This window comes from Vidua macroura, chromosome 6 (assembly GCF_024509145.1).
Source record: "Vidua macroura isolate BioBank_ID:100142 chromosome 6, ASM2450914v1, whole genome shotgun sequence".
Taxonomy (NCBI): domain Eukaryota; kingdom Metazoa; phylum Chordata; class Aves; order Passeriformes; family Viduidae; genus Vidua; species Vidua macroura.
The window spans coordinates 15378225-15396347 of NC_071576.1; the positions used below are offsets into that span (position 1 = coordinate 15378225).

General features: G+C 41.1%; 1 long non-coding RNA gene across 2 annotated transcripts; it reads right to left on the reverse strand.

The window, feature by feature from the left end:
• Positions 1–10355: 10355 nt before the first annotated feature.
• On the reverse strand, positions 10356–17299 carry LOC128809291 (uncharacterized). Of its 2 annotated transcripts, none has more exons than XR_008437676.1 (4): positions 17109–17299; positions 11551–11687; positions 11353–11455; positions 10356–10602 (listed from the first exon to the last, which is right to left on the reverse strand). It is a non-coding gene; the product is annotated as an uncharacterized LOC128809291 (long non-coding RNA). The 2 variants fall into 2 exon arrangements; XR_008437677.1 differs by having other exon boundaries at positions 11551–11690.
• Between the last annotated feature and the right edge of the window lie 824 nt (positions 17300–18123).

Here is an 18123-nt window from a genome sequence, read left to right on the forward strand (position 1 = left end):
TTGCAATGTCTTCAACCATATTTATAGCACAGAAACAGTTCTCTAATTATGAGTTTACAGAGAAGTTGCCCTTGAAAGTGGCCTGAAACTAAGTTTTTTAGTATTCAGAAAAAAAATATGGAGAATATTTATACCAAGATAAATAAGATAATCAGCATGTTCTGAACTTGTTTTACTTTTGGCTTTAGTTAAAAAAAAGGCACTCACTGCAACATTTAAACTCTTGTCCTGCTGCTTCTCTCTTGCACTGTGGCACAGTTTGATACACCCATGGGGATCTCCTGATTAGACTGAGTGTCCTGCCAGCCCAGCCCGCGTGGGTGTGAGCAGCCAGGTGTGAGCCCTGGCACAGGCTCCTTACCTGAGCAGCAAACACAGAGCACATGGCATGTCCTGGGAGCTGCAGGGGGAGGCACCAATGCCTTGATGAAATGTGCAGTCGCTCAAGGGGTATTTTCTGGGGAGAGGAGGGATGGTGCAAGTGCTGGACACAGTATGCAGCACCAGCACCCACTCTGAGCCCTTGTTTCAGCAGTCATTGGACAAGTTAAGGTTCAGTAACAAAATGGTTGAGGCTGGATGTAAGTACTTAAACCCCCTGTATCATGTATTATAAAATTCTATAAAAAGTATTACATCCATGAAAGAAGCATTATTGCACTGAGAAGAGTCCTGATCAGCCTTCAGGGGTGCTGGGGAGGGTGCAGGACAGGGCAGACATGATGCATGGAGACCCAGCTCTGCCTCCTTAGAGAAGAAAATCCTACTGGTTTAAATGTCTCCCTTGTTGTATTATGGCAAGGCTTTAGGAAGCTGATTTTATCATGCATGCTGGCTAGATATATCAAATCTTTTTTATGCCAGTTGTTGTCCTTAATCTGTGAATTCTCATTAAAAAATAGTTAAATTGTATTTATATGTATCTACCTGAAAGTATTTTATATGATATATCACTGTGGCTGAAAGAGAAAGGAAGTTTCTTTGTAAATAGCAGCTGGCTGTTTTCCTTTCCTATGCGTTGATATAAATTTCATGAATACATTTCTGTGCAGCACAAAAAGAACTCAGGGCCGGAACGTGAATAAATTTCCCTTTACGTTCGGCATCACTTCCCCCTGCACACACAAACAGAAATGCTTTCAGTATTTAAGTTTCATTTAACACAGGCCTAGTCGGAAGCAGAAAAGAAAACATAAAGAAAAGCAGCAGCATGGCAGACACATCCCAGTGAATGAGCCTGTGAGCCAGAGACAGCCTCCCCTATTTTGATTTGTAATTTGAGGATAATTCAATTAGACATTTCAGGCAATTTAAACATTCATGCATTGTCCAGCACCAAAGCATGAACTGTTCAGCAGCAAACGAGACCTGACAGCCTTAGCAGGCCGAGTGAAAATCCCAATGTTTAAAAGGAAAATCTCTCATCTAATTGATATGCCTACTGGAAAATTAAAAAAATAAAGGGGGGGAGAGGAGGCGGCTGTGCGGGAGGTACCACGAGGGTGAGAGAAGTGCAAAGGGCAGAGTGAGGGGCATATTCTGGCTGTGGGCTTCACACCTTATTTGCAGCCATTTGCTTAAAACAGAATATTTCAAAGCCTGTGTTTTCCTTTTAACAAGGGATTAAAACATAAATGCACCTGATCACCCATCTGCTCACCTCTCCAGAGGTAGCTGAAAGGCAGGCAGGCATTCAGGAGCAAAATGAGAGCATTTTCATTAACAGCTGCTTATGAAAGCTGGGTGCCCGCTCTCAGGTACACTGAGGTAGCTGAAATCATCGCCCTGTTCCAAGGTCCCAGCTCTGAATCTACACAGCAGAAGAAAGTCCTGTCTGGACCCATGGCTCACTCAGGTGACAGGGAGAAGCTGGAGAGCAGGAAGCCCCTCACTGTGCCTGTTTCATGCACAGCAAGGCATGACCCTGCTCACCCTGTCCGCCCTGGCCACCAGCAGCCGAATCCCTGCAGGATAACACGAGGTGCATGGCTCTACCCACAAATGGAGATATTGGCTGCTTGGCTGCTTGGGCCATAGCTCAGTGATGTTAAACACTGGGTATAATAATAACAATAACCCAAGAATTTTGGGTGGAATTTCAAACAAGGATGTCTCAGAGCCTTGCTTACCTTAAATGCATTGTCTCTTGTGACCTCTGGCTCCAGGGGAAGAAGTGCTATTTGTCTTGTCCCCAGGAAATTGCCCTGGAAGCAGCAGGTTGCCCTCACCTATTGACCATCTGGCTGGCAGACAAAACAGCTTTGACAGACACAGGTCTGGATTGTTCAAAGTCATTCTTTTGGTAACTTTTAGAGGCAGGTGATGAAAGCATCAGGAATCATCAAGTAAAAGTCTTCTGGCAGGCTATGTGCCCCCGATGTTCCTGCAATGCTCCCTCAGAAAATCTCTGGAGCCTGTAAAACTTCTCAGGAATGTATCACACCTACCCCATCTTCCTTTTAAGTATTTTGCAGGACCAAGTTTGGATAGTAAAATCCCAAAAAGTTACATACAGCACATGTGGATGCCAGATGCAGTGGTAATTTTCCTTGAGTCATTCTATTTGAAGACCCAGCATTTAGTGTGCCTATAACCTACAAAGGTGTGAACAATTGTGCTGAAATTTTCCATGCTAACACTCTGCTTTAAGCTGACCTTTGCATTTGTCCAGGAGTTGCAGAACAGTCCTATTGCTTCCAAGAATGATATTGGAGGAAGAAAATATGAAAACAAAACCTAGAAGTAACTTCTGATTGTTTTACTGAGAATCTCTATTTCCTTGGGTATTTGGAGTTGGGATTAAATTTGACAAGAAGATCAATGTTTTCATCACCAGTTACAAGCTTCTGGAAACTCATGGTTTCACTTCTTCAGAGGTCATTTATCCTGGATAAAAAGTCCACTGAAGAGCCTCTCTGAGGTGAGGTTGCTCCACCTCTACCATTCTAACTAAAATTAAGATACTGAATATCAGTTAATTATTGTTCAGGAACCATTCAATATGTGTGAATAAAGTCGGGGTAGAGTTAAGCAATTCAGCTCATTAATTGCTTAAAACTATACTTTTGGAATATCAAAACCATTGTACATTTAGTTTAAAATTACTGGTGCTCAACAAGGAAGTTTGCTGCTCTCATCTTTGGGTATCTTGGTAGAAACAGGCCTTAGCAGAAAAGAAAAACCACTTAGCAAAAATAAAACAGAGGCGCTTTCCACTCATGGTATTATTTTACCTTGAAACAGGTGATGTTGGTCATACATGCTGGTAGAGACCCTCAGCATGAGACATCCCTCAGATGAATGACCACGTGAATCTGCTCTGTTCTCCACTTTCCTGATACCTTGGGCACTGCATGGACAGAGGTACAATCCTACAGCTCCCTGCCTCCTGCACAGAGGCACACACACACACTGCCTGTCTAGAAATGAGCAGCAAGGATCTGCAGTTTTCCATGACAATGCAGCATAAACATTCAGGACATCTTTTAAAGGAACCTTTTCTCCCTGCCCCAATCACTGATGCAAAATTGTTATAATTTGATTCTTCTTTGGAAAATTATGGAGTGAGGGTAAGAAGGAAGTGGGAAATATCTCTAGGTATATCATTTTCCCCAATTTTTTTTATGTACTGAAGGGGGATATCTGAACTTACTGAGGCTGTATAGGAAGGTAGGAATGGGACCAAACTCAGCAATTACTGATTTGGCTGCTATGTTTTTTGGTTCAGGGATTTTTTTTTTCCTCATGCCTCATCACTTGAAATATGAATTCAGGTCTCCTAACTCAGTTTTCAGGTGCATTTAAGAGACTCACTGGTTTCAGGTTATGATTTTTCGAAGCCAACACTGTATTCAAGGAAGAAAAAAAGAAAAAAAGGAAAATTTAACAAGCAGTTCTTTACCTCAAGCATCAGACTGTGTGGTGTTCACAAGGTCACATGCTACCTTTAATGGCCATACTAAAAGCAGCAGAACTACTCCATAGCAATAGGCATGGGGAAAAGCAGCAGAAGTTTATTTTTGTAATTGTAAATTTGTGTTGGAATTGTGTTGGTCCATCTTGGACCAGATGGAGCCAAGGAATTTTAGAATTAAAATTTATCATTTCTGAGGGGGAAAAAAAAAGATTTTTCTGAAATGCTATTTAGTGTACAAACAGGAAACGAATCAATCATAAATTTGAACGATGCTCTAAAATCAACACTCCCTTAGACAGTCTAAAGAGTTTTGACTTACCAAGATGAGTCTTGTGATGAATTCCCATTTGGTATTTCTACTGTGCTGGCTGATGTCTAAACACGGTGACAGATTCTCTGTGTAGCACCATGTGATCGGAATTGGTTCCACTTCTGCTGTCAATACCTTGAGAAATATCAATAATAGTGCACTGTCGGTTGTTATAGGGGAGAAGAGGTTTATTTTCAACACCTGTGACTTATGAAGCTCAAGAACCTGAGGCAGGATTCCTCTTGTCTAATTTTAACCAAACTAAAAAATGTAGTGTTTAATGTATCTAAGCTCTTCAGAACCTTGTTTTCAATGGAGAAGGATAGCAACTCCAGATGACAACCCATCTTACCCTGAAATAAGTACCTGTGCCTGGTGGGGCTGAACAACCCCATTCTCTTTGGTCACACAGGGACAACTGCTGTAACCCAGTACAAGGCTGACAGAGTCTGGATTTACTGATGCTGAGAGGGCAGATGCAGCTGCACTCAGGCAGTTTGGCAGGGCAGGTGGCATCCAGTCCAATGATGTCCGATACCCATCTTAGTGGAAAATAATGTAAAATCAGGTGATTATAATCAATAATCAGAGTACAAACAGTCCATCCAAAATTGGGCATATTCATACAAATTTGTAAAGAAAATGCAACTTTATTTTGGAAAGCACAGTCAATTAATTAATACAAAACAATTTGCGTTTATATGAATTTAGGAAGTATACGATTTAGGAAATTTGATGAAAACACCTTTTGTGTGTGTATGTGTGTGTGTGTGTGTGTGTGTGTGTGTGTGTGTGCATGGATGCAATTTAGTTCAACCTGCCTAGATGAATGCTATTTTGAAAACAATAACTCTCGGGCAGACAATTCCTTTGAGGTCACTTGCAAAATCTGGTGAGGCATCCACTGCAGGGGACAACCAAAGAGCCCACGGCGCTTCCCCTCACTCCCAGCCAGTAGCAACACACACAGCACAAGCTTTTCCAGCAGCTGTGGGCTCATGGCTGCTCGGAGGTTCAGCTACTCTTTCTGGAGACAGAAACCCAAACTGGGACCTCAGGGGTGTCTGGAGAGCACATGGGAGAGGAGCCCAAGGTCCCAGCCCAGCTTACTGGCAAGGCCAATACTTCATTGTTGAAGTGAACACAGAAATGCAGGCTGCAAATATATTAAAGCATGAAGCCCCTCTCCCTACAATCCTTATTATTTTTTAGGTTAGTGCAGCAGCCATGGGACACCCCCTTCAAATCAGTTTTTCCTCCTGTTTTGAGCAGTTTCTCGTATGAGGGGAAGGAGCTCAGAAGCATAAGCGAGGAAGGAACGCCCTTCAAGCCAGCTCGCCTCAGGGCGTGGAGCTGCATGTCTGCCCAACTTGGCTGGTCACACGCTGTCAACAGAAATGACCAGAGCTGCCCCAAAAGCCAACTCGACCCTTCTGACGCTGCAGTCTGTCAGCGTCACCTGAATTCAGCACGCACTGCACAGACATGCCCTTTCTCCAAGGGAACTGAGCAGCTGAAAACAACATGACACTCCATCAGCTTAGGAAAGCTTAAAAACAATCAGCACTCAGTTTGGTTTTGTGTTTTCAGGGATTTTCTGCCTTGACTTGCATTTAATCAGCAGAAATAAAAAAATAAAAAGAAAACAAAAAAATAGATATAAAATACACTAGCTACCAACCCACCTTTTCCCAAACATTTCAAACTCTCAAGCACATTTAAACCAGGAAAATATACCTTTATTCCAGGAATGATCTTGTCGATGCTATTTGTAGCACGAACAGATTTTTTTTTAAATAGCTGTTTCACAATTGTTTTTCCAACCCGTTAACTGGTCTCCTGCTTACACAAACTTGTCTATAAATCTATATGAGATCTGCTTCAGGATACTTTGTCAGATTATTCATCAGTCTCCAGAGTGTGTCTGGAAAACAATCATTATGTAAAATCTTGCTTTGACCTGTATTAATTTTCAACTGTAACTGAATTAAGACAATGGACTGCAAATAGTGTGTGTGAATGAAATAGATCACCAGCTGAGGGGAATTCTAACTATCAAAGGTGTTGCAGAAAGTGCAGTGCCCAGCAGATGATCGTGGCTGCTAATGACGAAGGATCTGATGAAGCTGCCAGACCTGAAGAGGTGAGGAGGGGAAGCAGAGTTCTGTGGTTCGTGGGTTTACAGGGTGGTGCACTAAGTGTAATTATTTGAGTGCCTGGTTTCCCATGGACCTGGCTGGTGTAATACTTTGACTGTGGGTGGGTTCATATTCAGGCTTTCCAGACTAAAGAGAGTGAGTGCTGTTTCACAGAGTTCTGGGGCTTGAGTAGGGAACATAATGTTTGTTAAAACCAAAGTATAAAATAGTAGTCTATAATATCCTTTTGCATAGAGGAATATATTTTAAAACTGTACTGGAGATGAAAACAGTTATTCCATATTAGGTTCTGTACATTTTATTCCATACTTAATGTGGCAGGAAACAGACGCAGATGATACACAAGTGGTGAGATTAATATTTGCAGGCTAGAGGGGAAAGCCCTTCAATAACAAAGACAGAATTGGCCCCCTTATCATATGGTAGTGATAACTAAACTAATATCCATTAGACATGACATTTGGATGCTGAAGAATAACCTACATTCCACATTTGTTGTGGTGACTTACAGCAATGAACTTGACCCAAAAAATGCTACATAAGTGTTCAATGTTATTAATAATAATCATTCAGATAATTCTCAGATGGATTACTTCAACTTCCTTTCTGCAACAGTTCTGGTCTCCTTTTTATTCTGCATGTTCATTTTATTCCCTTCTAATTAAATGTGATTTTCTCAGCGGATGCTTATATTTTTTTTATTTGAATATTTGACTCAACAGAGCTGAGCAATGAGCATCCCTCAGCACTCTCCACCTTACTGCTCTGGCTCAGCCTCACAGCCCCTTGTGCTGCATGGAGCCATCCTTAGAGAAAGTCACAGCTCTGGAAAAGCACTGGAGGGAAAAGTTGTCTTGTTTTGATGAAACCCATGGTGCAGATCATGTCTTCCTCTCTGGACTGATGGTGAGTGGTAAGCACTAGGCCAGCCTGTGCATTCTTGGAACAACTTTCAGGGCATCAGTTTTACTGAATAAAAGGAATAAAGGAAATAGAACAAAGGAAACAGGCTACTGGGTCTTTGAATCGGAAACTAGCCTGGTAAAGGAAAGCATTCGGTTTTTTCCTGTCATTCAGAAGGTGTTGAATTAATGGAAGGTGCTCCTTCTTCATCTCCGTCATTCAAAAGAACCCAACAACAAGACAGATTTTTAGCTAAGTGCCACAATTTCAGACCAAACGTAAAACCTCTCTCTTAAATGTAAGAGCACCCCAATGGACACCACCTGCATCCACAAACCAACAGTGCTTCAGGAGACATTGCCAGCTGTATGGAATTAGGGATTGTGATAGGAGCTTTTCCCCATGACAGCTAGCAGGCTGTGGGTACCTGTGTGAGGCTGTAGAGATGTGCTCTTCTGTCCTTACCTAGTGGCACAAGAGGCTGCGGATGATGTCGGGCTCTGATGGACTGCAGGTACCCAGATATTCATCTCCAGACACAGCACTGCAGCTCATGCCACCATTTTGTTTGTTTGCTCATTGCCTACATGGGTATCATACAACAGAGGACTTCATTTTGTTTGTTTCTTTGTTTGTTTGTTTTAAGCATAAATATTTTCTGGATTTAGCTTGCACTTTAAGGCTTTGGACAAAGGGAGGGACCTAGCTCTAGATATCCTGTGAAATCTGTGAAATACCAAAGCCTTAGTTTCTCCCTGGACCATGTGGGTGAAAGAGGTAACAGACAAACCATCTCCTGCTGACTTTGCACTAGCCCTCATGGGTCACAGAGTATGACTGCTCACTATCTTAGCCAGCACTGGTGCATAGAGTCTCCAAGTTGAGGTAAACTGAGACAACTAATTTGGAGACATTGATGCAGGGCCCACAAAGAGCATTTGCTGGAGTCAGAGGACTTTTTTTTTTCCAGTTCCCCAAGGCACTAATTATTTCCATATGCAGCAACCACCTCCCTGAAGGCAAATGTGACTGTTCAGGCAGAGCCCCTTAGGTCCCATTGGAACATGTACCTTACATTTACTGGCAGTGGGTGTTGTAGGAAAGGATAAACTTGGCAAAAAGTTATTTGTCTGATTCCATTTCCAGTCATTAAATTCAAATGATTGAGGCAACAGAACTGAAACCACACTTCAAAATTTATTTGTCATTTCCCTTTTCTCTTTTGTTCAATATTTTGATTTTTTATTGGTTGATTCTGAGTGGGTTTTTTTTTTTTTTTCACTTTGCATGTTTTATAGGTGGTTTATAGCAATTTTTTTCTTCACAAAAAAGCCCTAAGGTAATGAAAGAAAGAACTGTCTTATGGGTAACTTATCAATTTCTGATTGTCAGCAAAGAACAGAAATAGTGCACAGTCTTGCACCACTAATATTTCATGCTTCATTCTCTCCCTCCCATAGAATTGTGCTACTTCATTCAAAATAGAACAACTGCCATAAATCTGCTCCATTCATAGAAATGAGCTGCTAACTTCACCTTGTAAAGTCACCTCCCACTGGAGGAAAGGATCTTCAATTTTATTGAAAGGAAAGATACTTTTTTTTCCTTTCACCTAACTGCCAGGAAAGAAAAAGTGGTGCTGTTCTGAGCCTGCATCTGCCCCATTCCCTCTCCCTGTCCACGTGGCTGTGGTTGCTCCTGCACAGCCCTGTGCCCTCCGCCTGCAGCCCAAGGATGCTTCCAGCATCCCAGAGCTTTTTATTACCTTATCTCCATTATTTAGGCAAACACAGAACACTTCTCCAGACAAGTTCCAGGGCGCCAGTTTATCTGCATTATTACAGTAATGCTCCTTTATCCACAGTACCCAGCCTTTCCTTAAAAATCAATCACTGCCTGATTAATGTTCTGTAAATAGGGGATCTCCACGCTGCAGTACTAGATGTACTGCCCTCCTCTTCTCATCTGCTCTGCTGTGTTTCACTGCTTGGTTCTTGTTTTGCTCTTCTGACATCACCTGACTACTTGCCTTATTCAGTCACCGTCTGTGGTGGAAATTACTGCCTCTTTTTGCTGCTTTTTTCCTTGGCATTTTTTCCTTTTGGATGAAATGCATTTCTTTTTCAATGGATTACACAGTTCAAAGGCTGTGTATTTTTTCCTAACTTTCCTAAAGATAAAGAGAACATATATGCTGGCATTTTCTTGTAACCACTCTAAACATCTGCATCCCTTCTTGATTTGCTTGTCCAAACCAGATAGAACAGGAAGGTTTCTATTTTTCTTTCTAGCTGGGAGAGAAAGTTCATAAAACAAAAAAGAACATGCCTCAGAGAAGCATTTCAATCAGAAAATTATCTACCCTGAAGATGTGAAAACCAATTTTGCTATATTTATCAGTTTCATAGCAAAGCAAGGTCAAAATGTGAATATATCCAGCAAAATTGGCAAAGCCTTTTTGGCTTCCACTGCCCAAACAGGCATAAAACTCAAACTGTGTCTTATGGTCTAATGCCAGCAGGGCTTGGTTTTTTGTTGTATATGAAAATTTTCTACAGAAGTTTTGAGGATAGAGACAACATAGAATTAGAAAAAATCAGATCAAAATTAACACTGCTTAAATATGGAATTAAAAAGAATCAAACAACAGCAAGACAAACAAGCAAAAAACCACAAGGAAAAATGATGCAGAACCACTTCTTCTCTAGAGAGCCAAATCCATTAAGCTAATTAGTTGAGCAGCTGATGTTCTGACTTGACATTGTTTCTTCATTTAGGATCGTTAATTCTTCATGCAAGATTTCTCATTATTTCTTATCCAAACAAACCCCAATATCTGGATAGCCTTCTGCGAACGGTTTGCTGATAAAATTTTTCTCTGAACAGTCACAATCTGAAATTTGAACAGTGTGACCTATGTGACCTATTATATAAATTCTATTTCCTCCTCTCTTGTCAACCAGTGACCCACACTTTGTAAACAACTTCCTTTATTCCTCCCTTAACAATTGGTTTCAATCCAAACAAAATTTCCTTTTGAATTTTTTTTTTTTTAAGCAGGGAGACATTTGCTGTTATGTAAATTCCCATTCTGTCATGTTCTTCTCATAAGACGTGGACACAACAAACAAAGCCAGACCCCCAGCAGACATCCAAGAGACAACCCAAAGGAGGTGGTAGCCAGTCAGTCCTGTTTACAGAAAGCCTCCTCTAGAAACAGCAAACACAAGGATTGCTGCAGGTATATACAAGCTTGCTTGTTTTCATCAGCTCTCACAGCTTCCCAAAAAGTATTCCATGGGCTCCCAAGGGTCCTGTGTGTTGAAAAACATTAAGTTAGAGAGTGAAGACACATCTGTGCTCTGAGTGCAGCATGTACAGAGGTACCTTAGCTGGCATTGAGTGAATAAGCACTAAAAGTAACAGCCCCATTTTCATGCCAGAGTACAAGTAGGTACACATTTGTAGGAGGACCTTATGTGCCCTGACTCCTTTCCCTTGCAATACCTCATTCATGTGTCTGTATTTTGTATAAACATTCATATATTTGAAGAGCACATCCATCATCCCTCTTCTCCATCCTGTAGAGCCACCACCAAAGCCAATGGACACTGACTTTCTGTGACACTAAGGAGACAAGCAGCTGTCCTTCAGGATGGGTTTTCCACACCACACTCACAGTGCAGCAAGCAGGCAAGCGAGGTCAGCCCACACCGAGCACCAGTGTCACACACCCTCATCCCAGAAAGAGGGAGGGCGAGCTGAGGAGCAGGCAGGCCAGCAGACTGCTTGAGTGCCACTGTGTCCCCTCCATCACCATGTCAGACCTCAAAAGGCTTTGCTGCCTTTTCAGCTCCTCGCCTCCCCCCCAGAAGTTTCTGAGATTAAAAGCTTGGACATTCTAGTCATGGCAGGAAAAGTGGGTGCATTGCATAGGGTCCCTTTAGCCTCTCTGTCAGGATCAGGAGTGGAAAGTGCTTGCATCCAGCCCAGAGCTTCCTCCAGCTGAAGTGCACAGCATCTCCACCACTGTAATTAAATTGTTCCAACACAGACTCACGCACCTGCAAGAGCTGGCACAGAGGGCACTTAGCAGGAAATCCTGCAGAGCAGGCCTTCAGAGGCCAGAGAGCTCCTTTTCTATTGCTTTTCCTACTCCATCACGCTCTGTAGAAGATGAATGACCAAGCTTGACTTTTAGCAATTTAATTTTCTGAGTGTGTTTTTTCATTGATCAAGAAGTTGCCTGTTTTGGACTTTACCTGATTGTCTCGGAATTGTTACTCTGCACACATGCCTGCAAGCAAGGTGCCCTGTGACATCTCTGCTAAGCTAATGGCTTCCTGCCACTGAAGCTTAATAGGTGTCACTCCTCTGCCATGCAAGGCCTGAAGTTGTTCTGCTGAGGAAAATTGAGTAGAAATTGGATCTGATGAGAAAATATTTTCTGCACGGTCAGAATTTTATATAAGCCTTAACCTTTAACTAAAACACCTCATCAAAAGTAAAGAAATTAAAACATTTACTTTTCTAAGCAGCAATATTTTTTCCCAAAAAACCCCAATTTTCTTACATATCTGGAGAATAAATGCAGACTGGATTGCCTTTATGGGCCAGATTCTGCCATCCCTCATGCTTTGAACCCACTCCATTGCCCAACCCAAAGCTGTTATCACTGCTGATGACTGCTGAACAATAGCACTGGATTTTGGTCTGGTAACTGCAAAGTTCCATCTTTTTGGTCTTTTGGGGTGGTTGGTAACTGCATTTCAAACCTTTGAAGGAGTGAAGAAGTTTGGATGTTCAGAACACTGAAAACCATCTCTCTAGAGAAAATGCAAACTATTCCCACAGCCTGTCATGCTTCCTCTTTCTGCCTTTTTATTACTAAGACCTTTCTTTGCCAATTTTCCGCTTTGTTTAAATTTAAGAACATCTCTTTTCTTCATAAGAGGAAGAAATATTGCAACCCAGAAAGTCTTTATCAGTCTTTATCACTGACAGTGATGCACAATTAGTATTTTGCTCATTAAGGACTTCCCCAGCTAAACTGACTGTTGCTTCAATTAACTTCTGTTTGGCATTTGGCTGCCTATTAACAAAATATTGTTATGAAAACATACCAAACTGGCCTTCTTAGGCTATAATCAGTCTTTTTTGGCATGAAGTACAGTCAGATTCAATCTAGACTATAAGTTCACTTCTAAATTTCAAAAATTGATGCAATATGTAGAGGTTCAATAAATTAAATACCTTTGCCCCATTTGATATGTGAGTGAATCTACTTTTTCATTTGATTTGATTTGCCCTCAAAGTCAGGTATCACATCCAGAAAAAGTTTATCTCTTTGTTAAATGGGTATTGTCTTCTCTAGAAATACTGGAATCTACTAAAAACTGCCAAACAGATGCTTGGTTTGGCTTCATTTGTTTTGCTTACTGGTCCATATGGAATTTCCTCCACTGACCCATTGAGACCCCATAGCTACCTCAGATCTCCACCTATTGGGGTCTTCAAATTCCTTTTGAACCATCTTTTGTGCACAGATCTTTACACGGAGGCAAGGGGGTGGGCAAGTTCCTTTGACAGTCCTCAGAGGGCTTTACAAATAAAAACCTAATTTTCATAAAATTGCTCTGAGGGAGGCCAGTCTTACCTCCCGTGCACTATGACAAAGGAGTTGAGGCACGGATGCTTTGTCTAAGACTGGTGCTAGTCTGGGACCAAGAAGATGGCAGTCAGACCTCTCTTCTCCTTGTCCTATCCCAGGGCATTCCCATGAAGGTCATTTGGCTGCTGACAATTACTAAAGTCAGAGTAATCACTGTATCTCAATGAATACCACAGATGAAACTGTTTTTTCCCTATTTGTATATTACAGAGTAGATCTATACAAGTCCCTTATGTAGTTTGCCTCACAAAAGCATTAAATGGTTGTTTCAGTACTTCAGTGCCAACTTAAAGCTGTATATGCTGGAATTGAATGTAGTATCAAAGTATGCACATTTTTAAATATGACTCTCTGTGACAGCAGAGGAGATCAGATAATTTGAGGACAAACAAATTTAATTACGTAAATATTATTTCTTTAATTACATATGTCTTGTTCCTGAGCATTAATTTAGAGGGGATTTTAGCTTGGCTAATTCAATAAAGAGCAGTGACTTGGAATAAAAACAGCAACAATTACTCCAAGTCCTCTGCTTTCTCTTAGCAAGAAGCGTGTCCCATCATTAGCTTCTAAGCTCTCAAACACATCCTTTCCATCTCACCTACTGCTGACATCTCCCAAATGAAAATGCCACTGCTCCATGGACAGCAGTGTTTCAGCAGTCAGTCTCTCCTGTCACAGCAGATCCTACAGCTGTCTTATCCAGGGTACCTAATCAACCTGCTGGGGAGAGCTGGATTATTACTAATGTAAGAGTGATTGAAATGAGTGATTCCGTCCACTTAATCTCAGTGTGAAAAATAGAGACTTTGCATAGATAAATACCAAGATATCACAAGCAAGTATGGAGCAAAACCCCCCTGAAATACCTGGGTTGTTCTGTCGGTACTGCATGAGTTAATGGAATATTCTGTAAACCAGCTGAATGGTGATTCCAAGTTTGTTTCAGATTGTCATCCTGGCTATAGCTTTGTATATGAATGAGTCATAACTATTACAACTTAGTAGATTTCTTAGGGCAGATTCTCAAAGCCCTAGTCCCAGTCACGTGCATTTCATAGGAAGAAGTCTTACAGAAGCCTTTGAAAATCTAGCCAAGAGTTTGTGTATCTTTGTGACAGCAGCTGATGCTGAAAAAAGCCTCCAGCAACAATCATCACAGATTCCCAGCCCTGGACATGGCACCCTGGATCTAGAATAGAGTAGAATAAAATAGAATCCAATACAATAAAATACATTATTTCTGTTGGAAGGGACCTACAATGATCATCTAGTCCAACTCCCTGAGCAGTTCTGGGCTGATCACAAGTTAGAGCCTCAGTTTGTCATGTCAAAAGGAAAAGTACTGTAGAAGTCAAAGAAGAGAAATTCTGGCACCACCACATCAGTGAGGGAAGGAAACTGTCAGGGAAGGAAACTGTCTGTTTGAACAAACAGCTCAGATCTCTAGGAAAGAGAGACTCCACCAAAAGTACATGCAGTCTAAAATAGTTTTTGCTCTTTCACCCTGGGCTCATCCTCAGAGAATACTCCCCTTATGCTTCCTAGCCCCCACAGGCCAAATGGTGAAACTCTGCTCCTGAGAGGGTGCCCTGAACCATGAAACCAGTGGAGGACTGTACTCCAATCATCCTATTTGCTCCAAGCAGTGCCTTACATTGCAAGAGACTGTAATGAAGTCATTAGGTCTAATGGAGGAGAAAATAGCTCTTTAAAGTAGATCTAGCACCAGAACTGGACTGAAGTGGAATTTTCCATTTTATACATATGAAAGATTAGCTGTTACTGCACGTTACTGCTGCAGAATTAGCTATGGATCCAATTATTACTCTTCTCCATTCAGCCCTGCAAAGATCCTTTCTAAATTCTCAGTGAGCAATAAAGCAGTTAATATTTATCTAGAATGCTTATACTGCTTCCCTCTCCCTTGTGCTCCTTGTCAGTTTACCTTTAGATTGCAAGAAAATATATTGTTTTTCCACCCTGGAAGCATTTCCCAGATGCCTAGGGAAGCCCTTCACATACCAGCTGCTGCTTTTAATGAGTAAGGCTTTTAACTTTCATAACTATGGTGTCACTACCCGAAGTGCCATTTGCTGCATGGTGTGATTTAAGGATGAAAAAAAAAAAAAAAAAAAAAAGAAAACCACCACCAAAAACCCCCAGAAAACCCTCAAAAAACTTAAAAAAAAACCCAACAAAAGCCACTAACAAGACTGTCCACTCAGCTCACAGCCTCTCCCTGTCCTGGGCTATCACAGAGCTTGAGCCCTCTGAAGGTTACTTCTCTGCCAATTTCAAATATTGACCTTGATGTCCTGTCCCTTACAATATTCTTTAAAATCCATCATCTGCAAACTAAGTTTAAGTCAGGAAACCTAATTAGTAACAGAGACAATAAATAACAAGCTTAAGGAGAGGGGAGGGAGGAGAGAACCTCTTGCAGGTGGCCAGATCTTAGCTGAATAATTCTCTGTGCAATGGTCATGCTTCAAAAATTTAATTCTGTGTAATTTCATTTAGGATGGGGAAAACAAAACAAAATGAGCAAAGTGATATAGGATTTCATTTATATTCTGACAAGTACATTCATCTAAAGTTTAACCATAATAGCTGCAGTTACTGTATCTTTCTTCCAAGCATTTAATGGTGTGAAGCAAGTTGCAGTAAAAATTTAAAAAATAAAATAAAAGGACCTACTTGGCATTATTATTTGCTATTTTTATTAAAAAAAAAAAAAAAAAAAAAGAAAGAAAAAAAAGAAGACGACTCCCTACTGGCAGGCTGATTGTATTAATCTGAGATTCCTATGGTCTTTCAGACTTGATTGCTTTTGATTCTTGCTTAGTAGAAGTGGTGATGAAGGAGCTGAAATCATAATTCCCATTTAGAAGGCAAAAGGAGGCCACTTCAGTTCTGTGGTGAGTAGCACATTTTGTTGTTTTAATTAAAATGTTGTTCTGAGAAGGTTCTGCAGTATTCAGAGCAGAAAAAGATGGTATTTTCAAAGACACTTTGGGGAATCACTCCTGCATTTTTTTCTGAGCTTTGTTGATGTTGCTTAAACATACTAAGCAAGAGAAGCAATCATTGAATTTGAAATACATTTTCTATCTCGAAAAATGTAAATCAATTCTTTCAATGATGAAAACATATTTTCCTTTATGCAGTTCTTAAATTGCTATCCATCTTTATTAAGGCTCTTAAAGAGAGATTTTCAGCAACAGAAAACCCTCTAAAACAAACAAACAAAAAAAAGATCTAAGTATCAAGAACTGAAGGTGTTTAGCCCCGAATCGCAATGATTTTCAAGTGCCTGTTCCCTTTGAGATGAATGCCCAGAAAACTCTACAGGTCAAGGCTTGTACTCCCTGAAAGTGTGCCAGGAGTGAGGAACATTCTACAGCCATGAGCCACCATTGTCTTCTGGAGACAGCAATGGCTGTCAGGCTCACCAGTGCATTACACAGCCCTCTGGGCTAGCCAGACTCCCTCAAGACTCAATTTTCACCTTTAAAAATCAATACACTTCACTGGTACTTTCAGCTTTTTGTATGACAGCAGCATTGAAAATTAATATTTTACTGAGATTACTAAGGGTGGACTTAGGAGGGCATATAAGATTTGGATACACTTCAGAAGCATGTGACAGCTTAGGTAAGGTACTGTTGGCTTAGAGAAGCTAAGATAAATCATATTTAGGGTTTTTATTCAATGATGCCAGGATCCTTCACATTGTCTGTGACTCAGATCAGCTGTTCCTTTTGCACTGGAATAATGACAAAAGCCTCTTAGCCTCTTAGATTTAGCTCTAACCTCAACTCAAACTATACAGATGTATTTGAGGTGCCTGCTGTGTTTCCTTCTGCTCAAGGTACCAGCCAAAGTAGCTCTCCCATGGCAAACAGTAAAACTAGTTGCAAGGGATGTAAAGGTCCCAACGTTAAAGGTTCATTTCCTTGTCTCTGGAGCTACCCTTTACTATAGCTGCATTCTAAATACTCCAAGATGCTATCACCTGAAGACTAACTTCTGGCTAAAATTTAAGATCCAGGTTTCTCTGCTGGAAAAGTTGGTCAGGGAAGCCTCAGACTGGTACAGGTCCCCCTACACATTCCAAAGCATCTTAGTGTGACTTTTCCTACTCACACCTGGAACAGGGCAGGAACAGCTCCTCCTTAAGTCTTCACATCTCTACAGGCCATGCACTGTGCATTCATGAAGAGGTGAGGGAAACCAAAATCTCACCAAACACCTTCTTGTTTTGAATTGTGAGGGAGTATCATTATGTCATAGTTGAGGCTGCTCCATCAATGGAGGCCATAAGGGTGCCTGGTTGTTTGTCCTGCTCTCCTTTACACGTTCTGAGTAGCCCTGTAACACTCACTGTGAAGCACAGGACAGATGTCACAGTACACAGGAAAGCACTCTGAAACTGGGACCAAACAGAGCCTTGAAATGCTGCTGTGGTTTCCATGTCATTCTGCACTGCCTTGTGACACTTGAGGCAGCATTAAATTCCCTGCATCTGATCCTCTCATTTGGAGTAAAGCATCTTCAGCTGCCCTAATGTTTGAGCTCAGCCTCACAGCTGGGGAAAACTAGCAGCTGGTTTGTGATTCAAAAGGAATAGAACAATAACCCATTGAGGCTACTCCTCCTGTCTGTGGATGGGTGAGTCAGATGAACAATTGGACAACACAGATCAGTTAAGCCAAATTCAGTTAATAGAATTAATTTGCAAATTAGTACACATTAGGTGAATCAGCTGCAATTCATTTTGACAGAAATGTTAAAAAATACTAAAGTAATTATAATGAAACAGATAAATGTTACTGCAGAAAAGGTTCCAAAGAAGGCAGTCTCTACGTGGAATTTTTTATCTGTAAATGCTGTGAATGCATAGGTTGGATTTCATATAATCAGTAGGAAGCATATCTTCTTCCTGGCTTGTATAGCCTTTATTACCCTCAGAACCCTTAATGGAACTTAAATAATCATTAAAGATGGGCTGAGAAAGTTCTGACTGGGATCCAGGCATAGATGTTGGGACTGATAGAGGGTCTGGTGCAAGGGAAAGGAAATAAACTATTTTAACTTTAAAGGCTGGCCTAGGAAAATTAGTCGGTAAAATAATTTGGTCCTCTGACATTCTTCCTAGGAA